Source organism: Nilaparvata lugens, chromosome 1 (assembly GCF_014356525.2).
Source record: "Nilaparvata lugens isolate BPH chromosome 1, ASM1435652v1, whole genome shotgun sequence".
Taxonomy (NCBI): Eukaryota; Metazoa; Arthropoda; class Insecta; order Hemiptera; family Delphacidae; genus Nilaparvata; species Nilaparvata lugens.
The window spans coordinates 84920850-84935202 of record NC_052504.1 but is presented as its reverse complement, the minus strand read 5'-3'; the positions used below and the strand labels follow the sequence as shown (position 1 = coordinate 84935202).

At 35.3% G+C, this 14353-nt stretch overlaps 1 protein-coding gene across 1 annotated transcript in view; it reads left to right on the top strand.

The window, feature by feature from the left end:
* Positions 1 to 14353, top strand: part of LOC111056079 — an 82146-nt gene that overhangs the window by 4508 nt on the left and 63285 nt on the right. The gene's annotated exons all lie outside the window — the stretch shown is intronic.

The window sequence follows — 14353 nt, the reverse complement described above, 5'->3', positions numbered from 1 at the left end:
ATAAAAATATTTAGGAGGCCTACAGTGATCACAGTAGTATTTTCACAGAGTTTACATGATTATTTAAATGTGCACTGCACTCTTAACTGAACGTCTGGCTACAGGCTTGATAGACGTCATTAATTTGCTGCCCGTTTCGATACAGCCGAAAGTCACACTTTTCTGTGCTTTTAATAGTCGGTCAATAGCCCTTATATCTTATTGATATACCTATTAAAACTTTCATTTCCGGACAGACTTCAAAGTATCTCGACTGCATTTATGAGAATATTAATTTCATGGACGATGTATTAAATCTATTTTTAACGATGAATGTCTTTGGAATGATTTTTTTGATGAGCCTAATCAGCTATGAAATCAGTTTTATTGATGAATAAATAATGCGATTCAAAAATAAATTTCCAGAGGCAGCGATCCTAGAATATAGATTATATGAATTGGAATGGATCTCTTTTAAAAATATAGTGATAGCAAGTTGAGTCAATAATATATTAATCGGTTGTAAAACTGGGTTGTAACAGCAAAAACCGTGTTCATTGACGCATCTCAAACTGATTTAATATTAATTCAATTTGAATTTCGAGATTTATATCAATAAATGACACATATGCGGGGCTCATCCCCCATAATTAGCTCTACTAATCATAATATAGGTCACCTTTACTAGTAAAATCTTAGGAATCTAGAATAACTTAATCTAGAATCTGTATCGTAGATTCCTTGGTATAAACACTCTGCCTCTTTAATCTACTCGAGTACAGTCAATATTGTATCTATAGTGAATAAATATATGACTTCAATATTATCAAAAGCAAATCACCCTGATACTACTACAGTATTCTTTCTAACAACTTTTTTCTTCTTTTTCCATATCACAGTACATAGTTGCTCGCTCACCTTTCATTATTTGTCTTCTATCCCAGAATAGAATAAGACCAAGTGGACTGAAACTAAAAATGCTCTTCTAGGAGAGAAAAGACTATTATTAACAGTATACTTTTCTCATCTGACTTTCTTGGCATGAATTGGGAGCTTTGAGTTTCAGTCCAAGTTTGTTCCACAATAAAAAAATAATATTCCACATGAGTCAATTTGATCTAGAATTTTCAAATTATTAAGGCTTCAGATTGTGATATTTTGTGGATGTGAGGTAGGGGTATTGGGTGTATTTAAAAGTATGGCAAACTTTCAATACCTAATTCAATTAAAAATGTTGTTTGTGAGGGTTTTTGCTCACAAAAAAAGATCTATCTTCCATGAAACATGAAAGCTTCGATTACACTTCAAAATTTGTGAACTATCACAATAGCTGGATAAACGCAACTAGGACCCTTGGTAAATGATACAGAGGCCCCTAAAAAGTAGTTGACCGAGCGAAGTAAGGTCTAAGATTCAAGTCGACGGTGTTTATATGTTGCGCATTTACGCCGAAACGCGGTAATAGATTTTCATGAAATTTGACAGGTATGTTCCTTTTTTAATTGCACGTCGACGTATATACAAGGTTTTAGGAAATTTTGCATTTCGAGGATAAAATAAAAAGAAAAAGGAGCCTCCTTCATACGCCAATATTAGAGTAAAAACCATACTATGGAATATTATTCATCATAAATCAGCTGACAAGTGATTACACAGATGTGTGGAGAAGCCAGTCTATTGCTGTATTTCCATAAGGTCTATAGTTTCAATCAGGTACTTGTGGATGAGAATACTGCGTGAGGTCTACTGTTCACAGTACTACTAGTTATTTCTATAAAAACTAAATGAACTGGTCATCAGGTCATGTCAAATCAGTATGATAGTTCACAATATCCGATTTTTCCACCAGGTGGAAACCGGTACCCATTGTATCAAAGACTAAAGACTTCTCTTGGTAGTACAAAAGAAATCTACAAGCTGTTCCATATGCATGTGAATGTTTCTTGACGCTGTTACTGTATTACTGTAGTGGTCTAACTCACTAATGAACTATATACATCTGCTCTCAGCCCCACATCTGCAATACCTGCAGTGCCAAGCAGCTACTGCATTGTTTCAAGCTGGAGTGCACTTAACAGCCATGAAACTTTATTCATTTTCCTCTCCACTTGAATCCTTGTTTTGGGTGGAATGAATCACTCCTTCTTACTTGTTGACATGGATGTTCGCATGGGGGTCACGAACTATGAAAAAGCTTCTTATTTTCTCAAGAAAATTGAAGTAACAATGTATGAAAACATTCATTCATTCGGATTTGAAACATGAGCGATGCAGACTATTAATTGAGACTCACAGAACCTTTACAAAACGTCCCAGCTTTTTCGTGAAAACTGAAGTAACAAAATTCATGAATCACAAATAATGTCTGATACTAACTTTTTCTTATGAGTAGATTCTATTAGTTAAACACTGTCTTACAAGCTGAAGGGTTTCAATTTTGGAACATCGTATCATTTTTCTTGCTTTTACAGTTACAAGAATTCATTTCACCACTCTATAAGCCTCGATATTTCTCAAAGTAGTAAATTTTCAAATCAGTCAATTAATTTAGATGTACAGTACCTATATAGGATATGCCAATGAGTGATACGGTGAGGTAGAGCATCCGAAATAAATACATAATAGTAGATTTACCAGCTCAAGAATACATTCATCGTTGAGTTTAGCAATACTTCATTTCAAAAAAGCGTTATGCTAGGGTGGAAAAAGTCTCTTAGTCAGCCTTGTACACATACTAGACATGCTTTATTTATAACATCACTTGCTGGGCTATGTCCATCCAGTGTGTGAGCATCTCGAACTGAATTTTTTTTAATTCCTCTTGGGGAAAAAGTTATATTTCCCTTGGACAACAACTAGTTTCATGGTCCATCATTATTAATGCTTTGTCCACTTCTATGTTTCTGTTCATTCCAGTAAGCTTTCTCAACTGAATACTCTATGCTGTTTATTTGAATAATGATCACTGAATACTTGTACTGTTTATTTGAATACTGTACTCATATATTTGAAATAAGAATCAAATCAAATGTTTTTACATGTATAGACAACGTCAACAAATTAAAAACAATCTATAGCTGTCCCCCGAGGGACCGAGAGAGTGTCGGATTACCAAAAATGTCAGATTACCAAAAATATCATGTTATTAAAGATGTTCTATTCTTAATGTGTTTGAACACAATGAAGTTAAAAATAGGAAGAAACAGTAAAGGTACATGTAATTTATTAATACCAGGATACAAAATGAAAGTACATGTAAGTTTTCAAAAGAAATACGGAAGGAAATTTAAGTAAAAGTCTAAATATGCAATACTTTAGATCCGGAGCGGCGGGAGGGAGATGCATGTTGCTGCCGGCAGCGCGTCGGACTACCGAGTAGTCGGATTAAAGTGTCGGATTAAAAAGTGTCGGATTATCGAGGGACAGCTGTATTCAAAAATATACTCGTAAATCTGCCCAATCGCCAATCCATATGAGATATATTAGATTGATTAAGAACAAGATAAAGAATTGGAAAAAAGAATAAGAAACTACATGACCGAATTCTGCACAAGAATACAATATAGATCATAATAGATTAAAATAGCTTGCTATCTTATTACGGCCTATTTCAAAGGACTGACTAAGTTTCGCACATTTAATTAACAGATAAGCAGCAGAACAATATAGCCAGCCCGAGGAATGCCTATCCCGGTTCGCCGAATCTTTGCTTTGCCGCCTTACTAATGAAATACCCAAGCAGAATATCAAAAGGGTTTGGGCAATGCTAAGCAGTGATGGAACAATTGAACAGCAAGCTACCAGTTTAGTGCATTTCTCGAATGCGAGCATGGGCGGGCATTCATGAATGAAAGAGTCGGGAGCCGCTAAACAATATCACTGTGGGGTGGAGCGGAATGACAATCTTTTTCAATTAATTAGCGCGGATAGATGATGCTTTGTTATCTCTTGAATTTCATTAATTAATTTTGATTTGAGTTTGTTGCTGAAATATACCTGGAGCTTCTAATTCATTCAAACTAATCATGATAATTAGTTATTCTTCATAATAATCAACATGTCCCATTCGAGAGCGAGAAGGGTTTTCCTGGAATTATTGGGAATTATGGTTTCCAATATAATATTCAGTAGGAATATGATAGCGAAGCAACCCTATGGTTGTTAATCACAATCGGATTCATACTCTATAAAATAGAATTTGATAGTAGAGGTCATGTTCCTCCCAGAACAATGGGTACAATAAGCTCCAAGCGTCTAAAGAATTAACTTAGTTCTCAGGTATGAATAAGTTATGAATATCAACTTTTTTGATATGTTATTTTTACCATCAACCTGATTCCATCACTGATCAATTCATGAAACTGTACACTCCATGTTATTCTTGAATGTGATTCGATAATTAAAGAATTACTCATTATCATTTGTATAAATTAAAGAGGAAGTCAATTGAAGAAATGAAACTGTTGACAGTTCTCTTCAGCGATTTCATCGCTTGAAAATAAGCCATGCATTTGAATTCTGCCATCTGATATATTTTGTTATGGTTGTAGTAGGATATGAGGGGTTCGAGTGAATCAAACTGGTTAAATTCTAAGTAATGAAAAATTTGAAAAAAATTATTCAAGAATATCTGAGAAAGATATCAAACCGATCAGAGTTCAATATTGATGACTGTGAAAGAGAATAAAGCAGATAAAATATGGCACAAAGAAGAGGAGAATAATATATGAGTGAAGAGAGCACTTGAGATGACATCATGACTCTCTCACTAGTGGACTTGCGAAGATATTTTCGTTCCGCTAAACAAACATGTGTGAGTGCTCTCTTGACACATTCTTGGCGATTTCCGAATAGTTGTGAGTCGCCCCTCATGACAAGGAAGAGCAGCCATGCAACTGGACTCGCTGATTCAGTGTTTTAAATGTGGAACACTGATCCTGAAGTCTCAGAGCCTTCATAATGCGTGTGTTGTTTCGACATTTCAGAACAATACATTAGCTCATCATTATGAAGGAAAGAACTGGCTTATACCTGCACGGGATAGAATATAATATACGAATGATGATGCATTATCACTTATAAACGGATTTGGTTGCAATTTTCCATCCCGAGGATGGATATAGGCTTATTTTCATTGCAATTGATCAATTAATACTGATTTAATAATTAAAACATATTTATTCGAATTGTGATTCAAAGTTTACGTTACTATAAAATTCCAACTAAACAGAGCTTTCTCGAAGTGATGATGGCAAAGTTGTGGGATCGAGACCGATCAAACTCATTTTTTCTTTGCTGGAAATGTTCAACTCTAATGAAGATAATCAACGTAACAATATATTTTGACAGAAAAATGTTCCCTGGACATAAGGATGTTGCATTTTACCCAGTGCAAAGCACGGTTATTTCGAGCAAAAATTGTCTCTATGCTTTCATCAAGTTGAATTGGAAATTCCCTACAATCGGGAATATTTGATATTAGGATTTGTATAGGACTAAGATTGACTCTTGACTGATAACCAACTTATATTATTGCCCCCTGTTGGATCCTCAATCATAAGACGTATCATTCCAATTATCTTACTACTTTTGTTACCTAGGCTAAACGTCGATGGATGTCAAATCCGATCGATTAACATGGACGGAAAAACGAAAGGACGGAGAGACGGCTCCTAATATCTATTGTCTATGAATAGATGAATAAATAAATGTACCAAGAATACATTGTATTACAGTAACATTGCATACAATAATATTCTAGGCAAATTGGAGGGCTCCAATGTAGGTCCACCCTTAATCATTAAAAAAAAGACAAACTGTTTTTCATCTGTATTGTTTTCGCAATAAAACACCTGCACTGCAGTGCGATAATAATTAGAGAAACGTCCAGGGAATTGAGAGCCTGGTGTTTTGATGCTCTATCATTGCGTAATTTTGGAAGCATTTCAAAAATGCAGTGTCACCACATCGAAAGAGGAGAGAGTGTCCGCTGAGAGACTGGAGTAAATTTAGACGAGTAAGTTCAGACAAGAGTTGTCTGAGTTCGGCAACCCTTCTTTGTGGCAACTCTACTATTATAATAATAGTGTTGGAGTGAATCCCCAGTTGTTGTTGTCTGCTTGCTTCAAACAAAAGGCATTCCTACGCCAAAGCTAAGTTGCATACAACTTATATACGTTCATATATACATTTTCACAAATATCTGTTTTAATCAATTTTATTAATAGATCAGATTCTGAATAAGCAGTTCATCGTAGAGCCTAGATAAAATATATTCAGTTCTTTTTTGTTCTGCTCATACATTTGAAATTGTTTGAATAAAAGTTTTCCGAATCCAACCCATCTCTCTCTATCAATCTCTTCTATGATATTCCTCCTGCTCAATCAATTAGAGAAATAGATATCAAAAAGAAGCGGTGAGAAAGTATCAGAATGTAATATTTCCCCTTATCGAAATGGAGGAAAACTATTGTTCATTACTGTTGATATAGTAATACTACACTACAATTCAAGAGAAATATGCTTTGTTCCATTATGGCTAGCTTGTAATTCGTAGAACGCAGAATATTTCGCTTGACAGAAATGTAGAGGTAAATTCCAGTTTTACTGCTACCCGAGCTGCCCACGGCTTTTTGCAGCAGTTAGAATAAGCCTTAAAAGTAACATCAGTGTCCCCAGTAACCCTTAGTACATTCTGACAGGCGAAATTCTACAAAATTGTGGAAGAGCAACGACATGTGGTCATCATGACATGAATGGCTCTTGGTGTGCGAGTCCACCCCATAGCGTTCAAAATGCCCCAGTTGTTTCTTTTATTGTTGCTTATTAAAGCTGTCTCACCACATATTGATTCAAATCTCTATACCCGAAGGAGGTGTCAGAAACGGCCTTGTTAGGCCTAGCGCGTGAAAGTATCTGTGTTGAAAATTCCAACAACTAAAACATATTGATGCAAAAATGTCCTGGCGTATAATGAGAGCTATGTCCGATATAGCTGCTCTTTTTGGACTCTTATGAATCTGAGAATTGAGAGAAAATTTTCAAAAGCTCACAAAGAAGAAAAAATCTTTCTTTTTTCTGCTCGGATTGCAATCTATCAAGATTGTAATGACTTTTCGGCTGAAATTATCGGCAACTTTTCAGAATTTTAATTGCTTGACACTTGAATTTAACAGCTTCTGAGAAGCATTGCTATATCAATGAATCATTTCATCTTTGAGAAAGAGACGGCACTCATAGTACTCACAATACAAGTATATTGTTTCAATCTGTACTGTTGTAGATCAAGCGATTGTCTGAATTTATTTTCAAATGAATTTTAGATGGAATTTTATGTATGGTTTTTCTTTTGCCACCCTGGTTTTTCATTTTTGGGGAAAGATATCCAAGTCAATGAATGAAGTGAAGGTTTTGGAATATATCTTCAGGGAGGGTTCCAAATATGAACCATTGGTGGTTTTCAAAGAAAATGAATAAACATTAGCGCCAATGGTCACTAGGGTCAATGAATCATCCCTTGGTGGATGTTTTGATTATATACTCAAGTCTCCATATCTTATCCTAATTAATTTATATCCTTTGATCATCACTGAGCAAAAATCTAAAATCCTAAGTTATTGAAACAATGGAACATATCGTCAAAGTGTTCTGAAGTTGGAGTAGGCTTCATATCATACTTCGTTAATAACTGAAATGAGTTTAATTAATTCAATTATTCAAAATGAAATTCCTCAGAGGTCTCACAAATTCCAGCTGCAACACTTTCTAGAATCAATTATGAATCATCGTTGCATAACCTCATTAACAGATCCAACCCCTTTAGTCGTTAGCTCAAAATTAATTAGCTTCATAGCTGACTTTGTTCAATTTATGAGGCAATATTGCTTCCTTCGATTATGAATTATTACATCACCATGCTCGAATTTATGAATCGTTGCTGATGCAGTAGTTATTTTAGAGCATGATGTGAATCTGATTTAATTGGCTGCAAAGCCAAGTGATTTGTATTGTGATTCTGGAAATTACTGTCAAAACTGCAATTATTGCTGCTGCTTACAATATCACACTGTTGGTCATGAAACCAGAATGATGAATTCTACACAGCATCTAGAGTCCAAACCCATAGTGGATAGATAATAGGTGTTGAGCAGTGGATAAAGTGCCGGTTGCACGGTTGAATTTTAACAGTGATAAATTTCACGAGAACCAATCAGAGAAGCTGTCTCTCCTAAAAGGCCTTCTCTGATTGGTTCTCGTGAAATAATCACGGTAAAAATTTAACCGGCTTTTGTGCAACCTGGCCATAGAATTTGAAAAATCATCAAATCATTAAAATATTAAAGTTTACAAACCAACTTCTCATCTCAAAATAAAGGTTTTCAAAATATTTACAGGCTTTAGATATTAACACTTCAGTTGTTGCGTTGTGAGTGATGTTGTGGTTTTTCTTCGTAATAAAAAAACACAAATAAAAATATTGTCAACTTTCTGTGTTTTAGAGATGGTGAGTGGTAACTATATCACTGTAATATAGTTACTGTAGGTAATGGTAGGCTCAATTCACACTGAAGTGACGTGGCGGTGGCTTGACACTGATTTTTTGCCACTTCCACGCCACTCCCATTTATAAACATTATGGTCCAATGAAAACTGGAGTGGCGTTTCCCCATGACACATCTGTTTGCATTGAACCATTTTATGTTTGCATGGGAGTTTCCAATCATCCCAATTCAATTGAAAATCTCACAATTCACAGTACAAATGTTGGTTTTTGGACAAAACGTACCTACTGATTTTGAACAATATATTCAAAATCAAACTTTTAGCTTTAAAGTAATAAGTTACAAAATTGTTAATATTCTATTGATCAATCAATATTCATTATTGATTATCATCAATTAGATTCTTATTCAAACTCATTTCTTTTCCTCTCAGTTTATTGGGAAACCCTGTATTTGAACCTTCTATCAAAAATGTTGCACCTTTCCCATCTTTCAATCCTAATATTAGATTGGCACAGTTACACATTCGTCGTGGACCATTCAGCCGCATGAGTAATCTTTTGCCATTAGTCCGATTTCTCTATCTAAATATGATATCAAAGCAGAGATTAATATAATATATAGAGGAAGTTCCTTACTCGTGGAGAAAGTAAACACCCACTTATATCTCGGCACGAGAAATGATCGTATATTTAATAGCTACTTCATGAGTTTGTGATGAATCTTCTATTAAAAAGTCACTTATTCATAAAACAAACCTGCAGAAGCTGAATGAGAAAGAATATCGTAGAATTATTCATTCTCCAAGTAGAGGAATATTGGGGATGAGTAACCAAAAGAGTTAACTATTATTAGAAATTGCTCATTGCTCCATTGGTCGGTAGTTGGATCCATGGATTCAGTGGTTGGATCTTGAAATTTTGGATAATATTCGTAGATCGAGCTAGAAGCTCTATTCCTCCAATATACTAATTAATTTACTTCTCTATTCTTCTTTATTCAAGTCTTTATTGCACATAGTAGTATAATGTTCATAATTATTGTAGTATAAATGGTTCCACAGTAGAAAACAGCACTCCAAAAGTTCCATACTTTCTTAATTCATAGTCTGTCTGTATGGCTAGTTCATCCATCTTGTTGAAAATGAGTGTTCTCGTTCACATTAAATCATCGAAGCTCAGAAATGAAGAACTTGTTCAGCATTCGAACAAAGCGAGCTGATGTTAGTTTAGGTACGTAACTGCGTTGCCGTTGTCATCCTAAGAAAATATGGACCAATTATTCCATTCGAAGATATGGCGTTCCAACAGTTCTTACGCTGTTCTTGAAGCACTCGCTACTGTTGTTTTACCCGTTGTTTTCAAATTGTTAGTTGATCAATTTTTTATTAATTTTCAAATTGTTAGTTAATTGTTGTTTTCAAATTGTAGACAGAGATGTCTTCTCCTGCATGGAACAGGCGCAGGAGGTGGAAGATGAAAATTCAGGAGGAACAAGCGATGTGCACGAATGGAACTTTGGACATTTTCTGAATATGCTTTGACAATAATTAAATCTCGCTGTTCACCATTTCACCTCTCCATGGTTACTAACTTATTACAAATGTGTAGATAACTCCGGTCACTCCTGCTCGCCCCAATATCTAAACAAATATGGCCCAACCCAATATAATTATTACCAATATGAACATATGATCTTCTCTACTATACTATCATTCTTAAATCGGTCGCTTTTAACTGTCCCACCTTCTATAAATAGTGGTTCAAATGTTCTTGAAAAGAATCAAATTAAAGAGTCTATTACTGTATCTAAATAATGGTCATTATATTTTTTCATGTAAGATCATTAACTACTCACCAATTGTAGTATAAATGGTTCCACATTAGAAAACAGCACCCCAAAAGTTATATCAAATCGCGCGCTTCTAACTGTTCCATCTTCTATAAATAGTGGTTCGAATGTTCTTGAAAAGAATCAACTTCAAGAGTATATAACTGTATCTAAAAATTGGACACTATATTATTCCATGTTAAATCATTCACTACTCACCAATTATTGTAGTAAAAATGGTTCAACAGTAGAAAACAGCACTCCAAAAGTTCTATTAAATCGCGCGTTTCTATCTGTCCCATCTTCTATAAATAGTGGTTCAAATGTGCTTTAAAAGAATCAAATTGGAAAGTCTATTACTGTATCTAAAAATTGGACATTATATTATTCCATGTTAGATCATTCCATAAATCATGTTCACTACTCACCAATTGTAGTATAAATGGTTCCACAGTAGAAAACAGCACTCCAAAAGTTCCAAACTTTCTTCTCGGCCCTATCAACAGGCGCCCCTCGCTTGAAGTAGTCGACAACATCCACCTCGTAGGATACCATCTCTGCCGTCGTTCTGCCCAGCCATTCTCTCTCATCCTGTACAGATTCGAACTGCCCTACGTCTTTGAAAATCTGAAAAATACATATAAATACTGTACAGAGAATGGCAATTAAAGATTAAGAATCAATATTATTATTCATCTTAGACAAAGACTGAAAACTGAAAGACTGAAGCCTATTATAGGATTCGATGTGTAGATGTGGACATAAGACACATGAAGATCTATATCGATCAAAAGTGAATTATTCTCATGATATACACGGCAATTTAAAGTGCAGAAATAAATAAATGGGAATGGAAATTCATTCGAACATTTCTATTTACAAGATCTCAGAAATCTGATTGATATTTCTCGATTCTTAAAAACTCTCATCAGATTCTACTTTCGTTGTATTCAATTACTTTTTTACTGGCATTTCTAAACCAAAAAATTGCAAAGTACATTCAATGGAAATATGGAATATTTTAATTATTCCTTCTATAATCCTCATCCACTGAGAAATTTCCCGTTCAACATATCCTCAAAAACATGTCAAACACAAACTTCAGCTATTCCTCCTCTTCTTTAAGGTTAAGATGAATCAACTCAGGATGGGAATAGTAATTCCAAAGGTTTATTATAATCACAATTCATCAGTTATCTTAGCGAATTATGGAATAAATTTCATAGATATAATTCATACAAAATACTGAATATCAAATAAGTTACAGAATACCGAATGCAATGCAATAAACATGAAAAACTAATGTCTGCAGAAAGACTCCCCCTACAGGTATTAAATCATAGAGCAGAAGGCAAAAAGGTCACATAATAACTACAAGGCTATAACTACATGTTATGTATGAAATTAAATTTATTCAAATTACTTGAATTCAAATAACTATTGACTAATTTAAAAATTTTTGAATAACATGACCTGTTTGTAAGTCGGAACAGGCAATAGTTGCCTGTTATGTGAATCCTCGCACATAATAAATATGTTGATGATATCTCATATCATACTAATAAATGTCTCCAAAAAATTGCGCGTCGATTGAGTGGGGCTTATCAAATGGACTCTCATCCATTTGTCGGACTATCACTATCATCTATTTAGTATCTATTTAGTACCATTGAGAAGTAAGTATCTGAAGTAGTTTAGTATCATAGCTGCTGGATTATAACACACATGTTATTAAACATTATAGCTTCTGGGTTATAAAGTATGCTACCTATCCTCTCTGTATGCTATTATCCAGCATTGTGCTTCAAGGAATGTTGTCTCGGGGAGTTATGTATATGTAAAGTACACCCACCTTTATAACTTGTACAGCACACTGTATTTTAATCAGGGCACGGTGAGTTCAACTTGACTGTATGCGGAGAGTAAATTTCCATGACAATGTAGGATAATGTGAGTAAAAGAGAGAGAAATAATAGTGTTTTTGGAAGTGAGAGAGGAAAAGCGTGGGAAAAAGTTAATTGAGTACAGCTGTGTAAATTTATTTAATTATAAAAAAATAATTGTAGCTTGCCCGGCGAACTTCGTACCGCCAAAAAGTTGATGTATCTCATGTCACTCTTGACTTGATTTGGTGTAACATGAAATTTATCTTACAATCAATATTTTCATTTACATCTCAATACGGACTTCCTATGTGCTTAGTCATGCAGCATTCATTATTTATTATAATACATATATTTAATGTGTTCATATTTGTTAATTGTCAATGGATGGTCCAGGAAATATGCGATGTACGATCACACAGAATTGCATATTCTTCCCATATTCAATTTTAGGATGAATATAAGCTAAGCTAATTTAAAAAAATGTAAACTATTCTGTCATTCTTCAGTAATTAATGAATGCAATATGAACAACTCTCTTTCATGAGGTGAATCATTCTTTCCAACATTTTCCAGTTTCTCAATGATAGGGGAGTGATAATTATTATTTGTATAGGTCTTCTAAGGAACCATTATCTACAGCTGGTATCAATTAACTAAACTTCAACTCCAAACTACCGTTTTAATACCAGTACACAATTTATCACAGGGTGACGTGTTTATTACAGCTGGTAACTTTAGATGCTAAATCATATTATCACAGCATGATATTGAATCATGATCATCTTTCCGTTCTACGTTAGCCGCTCGGCCTACATTTCGAAAACTTAGGTCTGTAAAATGGATTAATAAATAATAATTATTATTATTCATTTGGTTGATGCATAGTACAAATTTGAAATCGTAATGTTTGAGATCCAGGTAACACGTCAGACTTGTTCGGGATTCCAGTACAGCTTGCATTCAACTAATAGAGTTCGAAATTGCCTCATTTCAACTATTGAACACTTGTTCAATTAATCTAAAGGTTTCCATGGTTAAACCTTGGAGCATTATGTTTTAATCGGAATATCATAGATATAGATGATACCCAAATGCTTGCATATAGCTGCAACACGTGGAAGAAGAGCTCCTAGGAATTTAGTTATAGATAGGAATGAAATAGAGGGAGTAGCATCATTCAAGTATCTCGAGGCAACACTGTATAAGAAAAAGTGAGTGAGACCATCTGTGAAAGGATCTAAGCTGGAAATAGAGCATTTTACGCGAATGCAAGCCTATTCAGGTGCCGTCTGATTAGCAGAGAGTAAAATAATACCTCAGCTTAGTACGCCCTGTAGTGACCTATGACTCGGAGACATGGACAATGACAGAGAAAGATGAAAACAAACTCCATGCATTTGAAAGAAGAGTACTGCGGAGAATTTATGGCCCAGTACGACAGGGGTTGGATTTGTTGGCGAAAATATTTGCCAAAAAATCTTCGTGAATCAAAATTCACGAAGATTTCACAATCAAAATTTTTGATGGCGAATCCGTTCCAACAAGGAATTGGAAGACCTGAGGGAAGGACAGACCATGGTTCGATTTATAAAGGCTCAAAGAATCAGGTGGTTGGGTCACGTGGAAAGGATGACTGCGGGCAGAATCCCTAAGATTGTGATGCGGGAAAGGCTTCACAATAGGAGACAGAGAGGGAGACCCAGGAAAAGATGGCTGGATGAGGTGCTGAATGATGTTAGGAGTTTGGGAGTGAGGCATAGTCAACGATAGAGATGCGTGGACGTTAATAGTTGCGGAGGCCAAGGCTCACCATGGGCTGTAGCGCCATACAAGTCTGTAGTAATCTTTAAGGATCTTGAGTGATACCTACGTCGTGTATTCTGTAGAGCAGCTTGTGTCGAATCTCCTTCAACTCCTTCATGTTCTTCTGCTCAGCCTCGCCCTCGACTGCCACAAACATGAATGCACCGAGCAGCGAGTAGGCGCACACGACCAGCAGCAGAAAGAAATGCGTGAACCATTGTCTCGACCACGTTCGCATTTTTCCGTACATCCAAAAGGCCAGCTTCTCCCCGACGCTCAGGCCCGATTTGGCAGTGTTCATTGTGAAGTCTCTGAAGCCTGTAACAACATGATAACCATCAATTTGAGGATCAA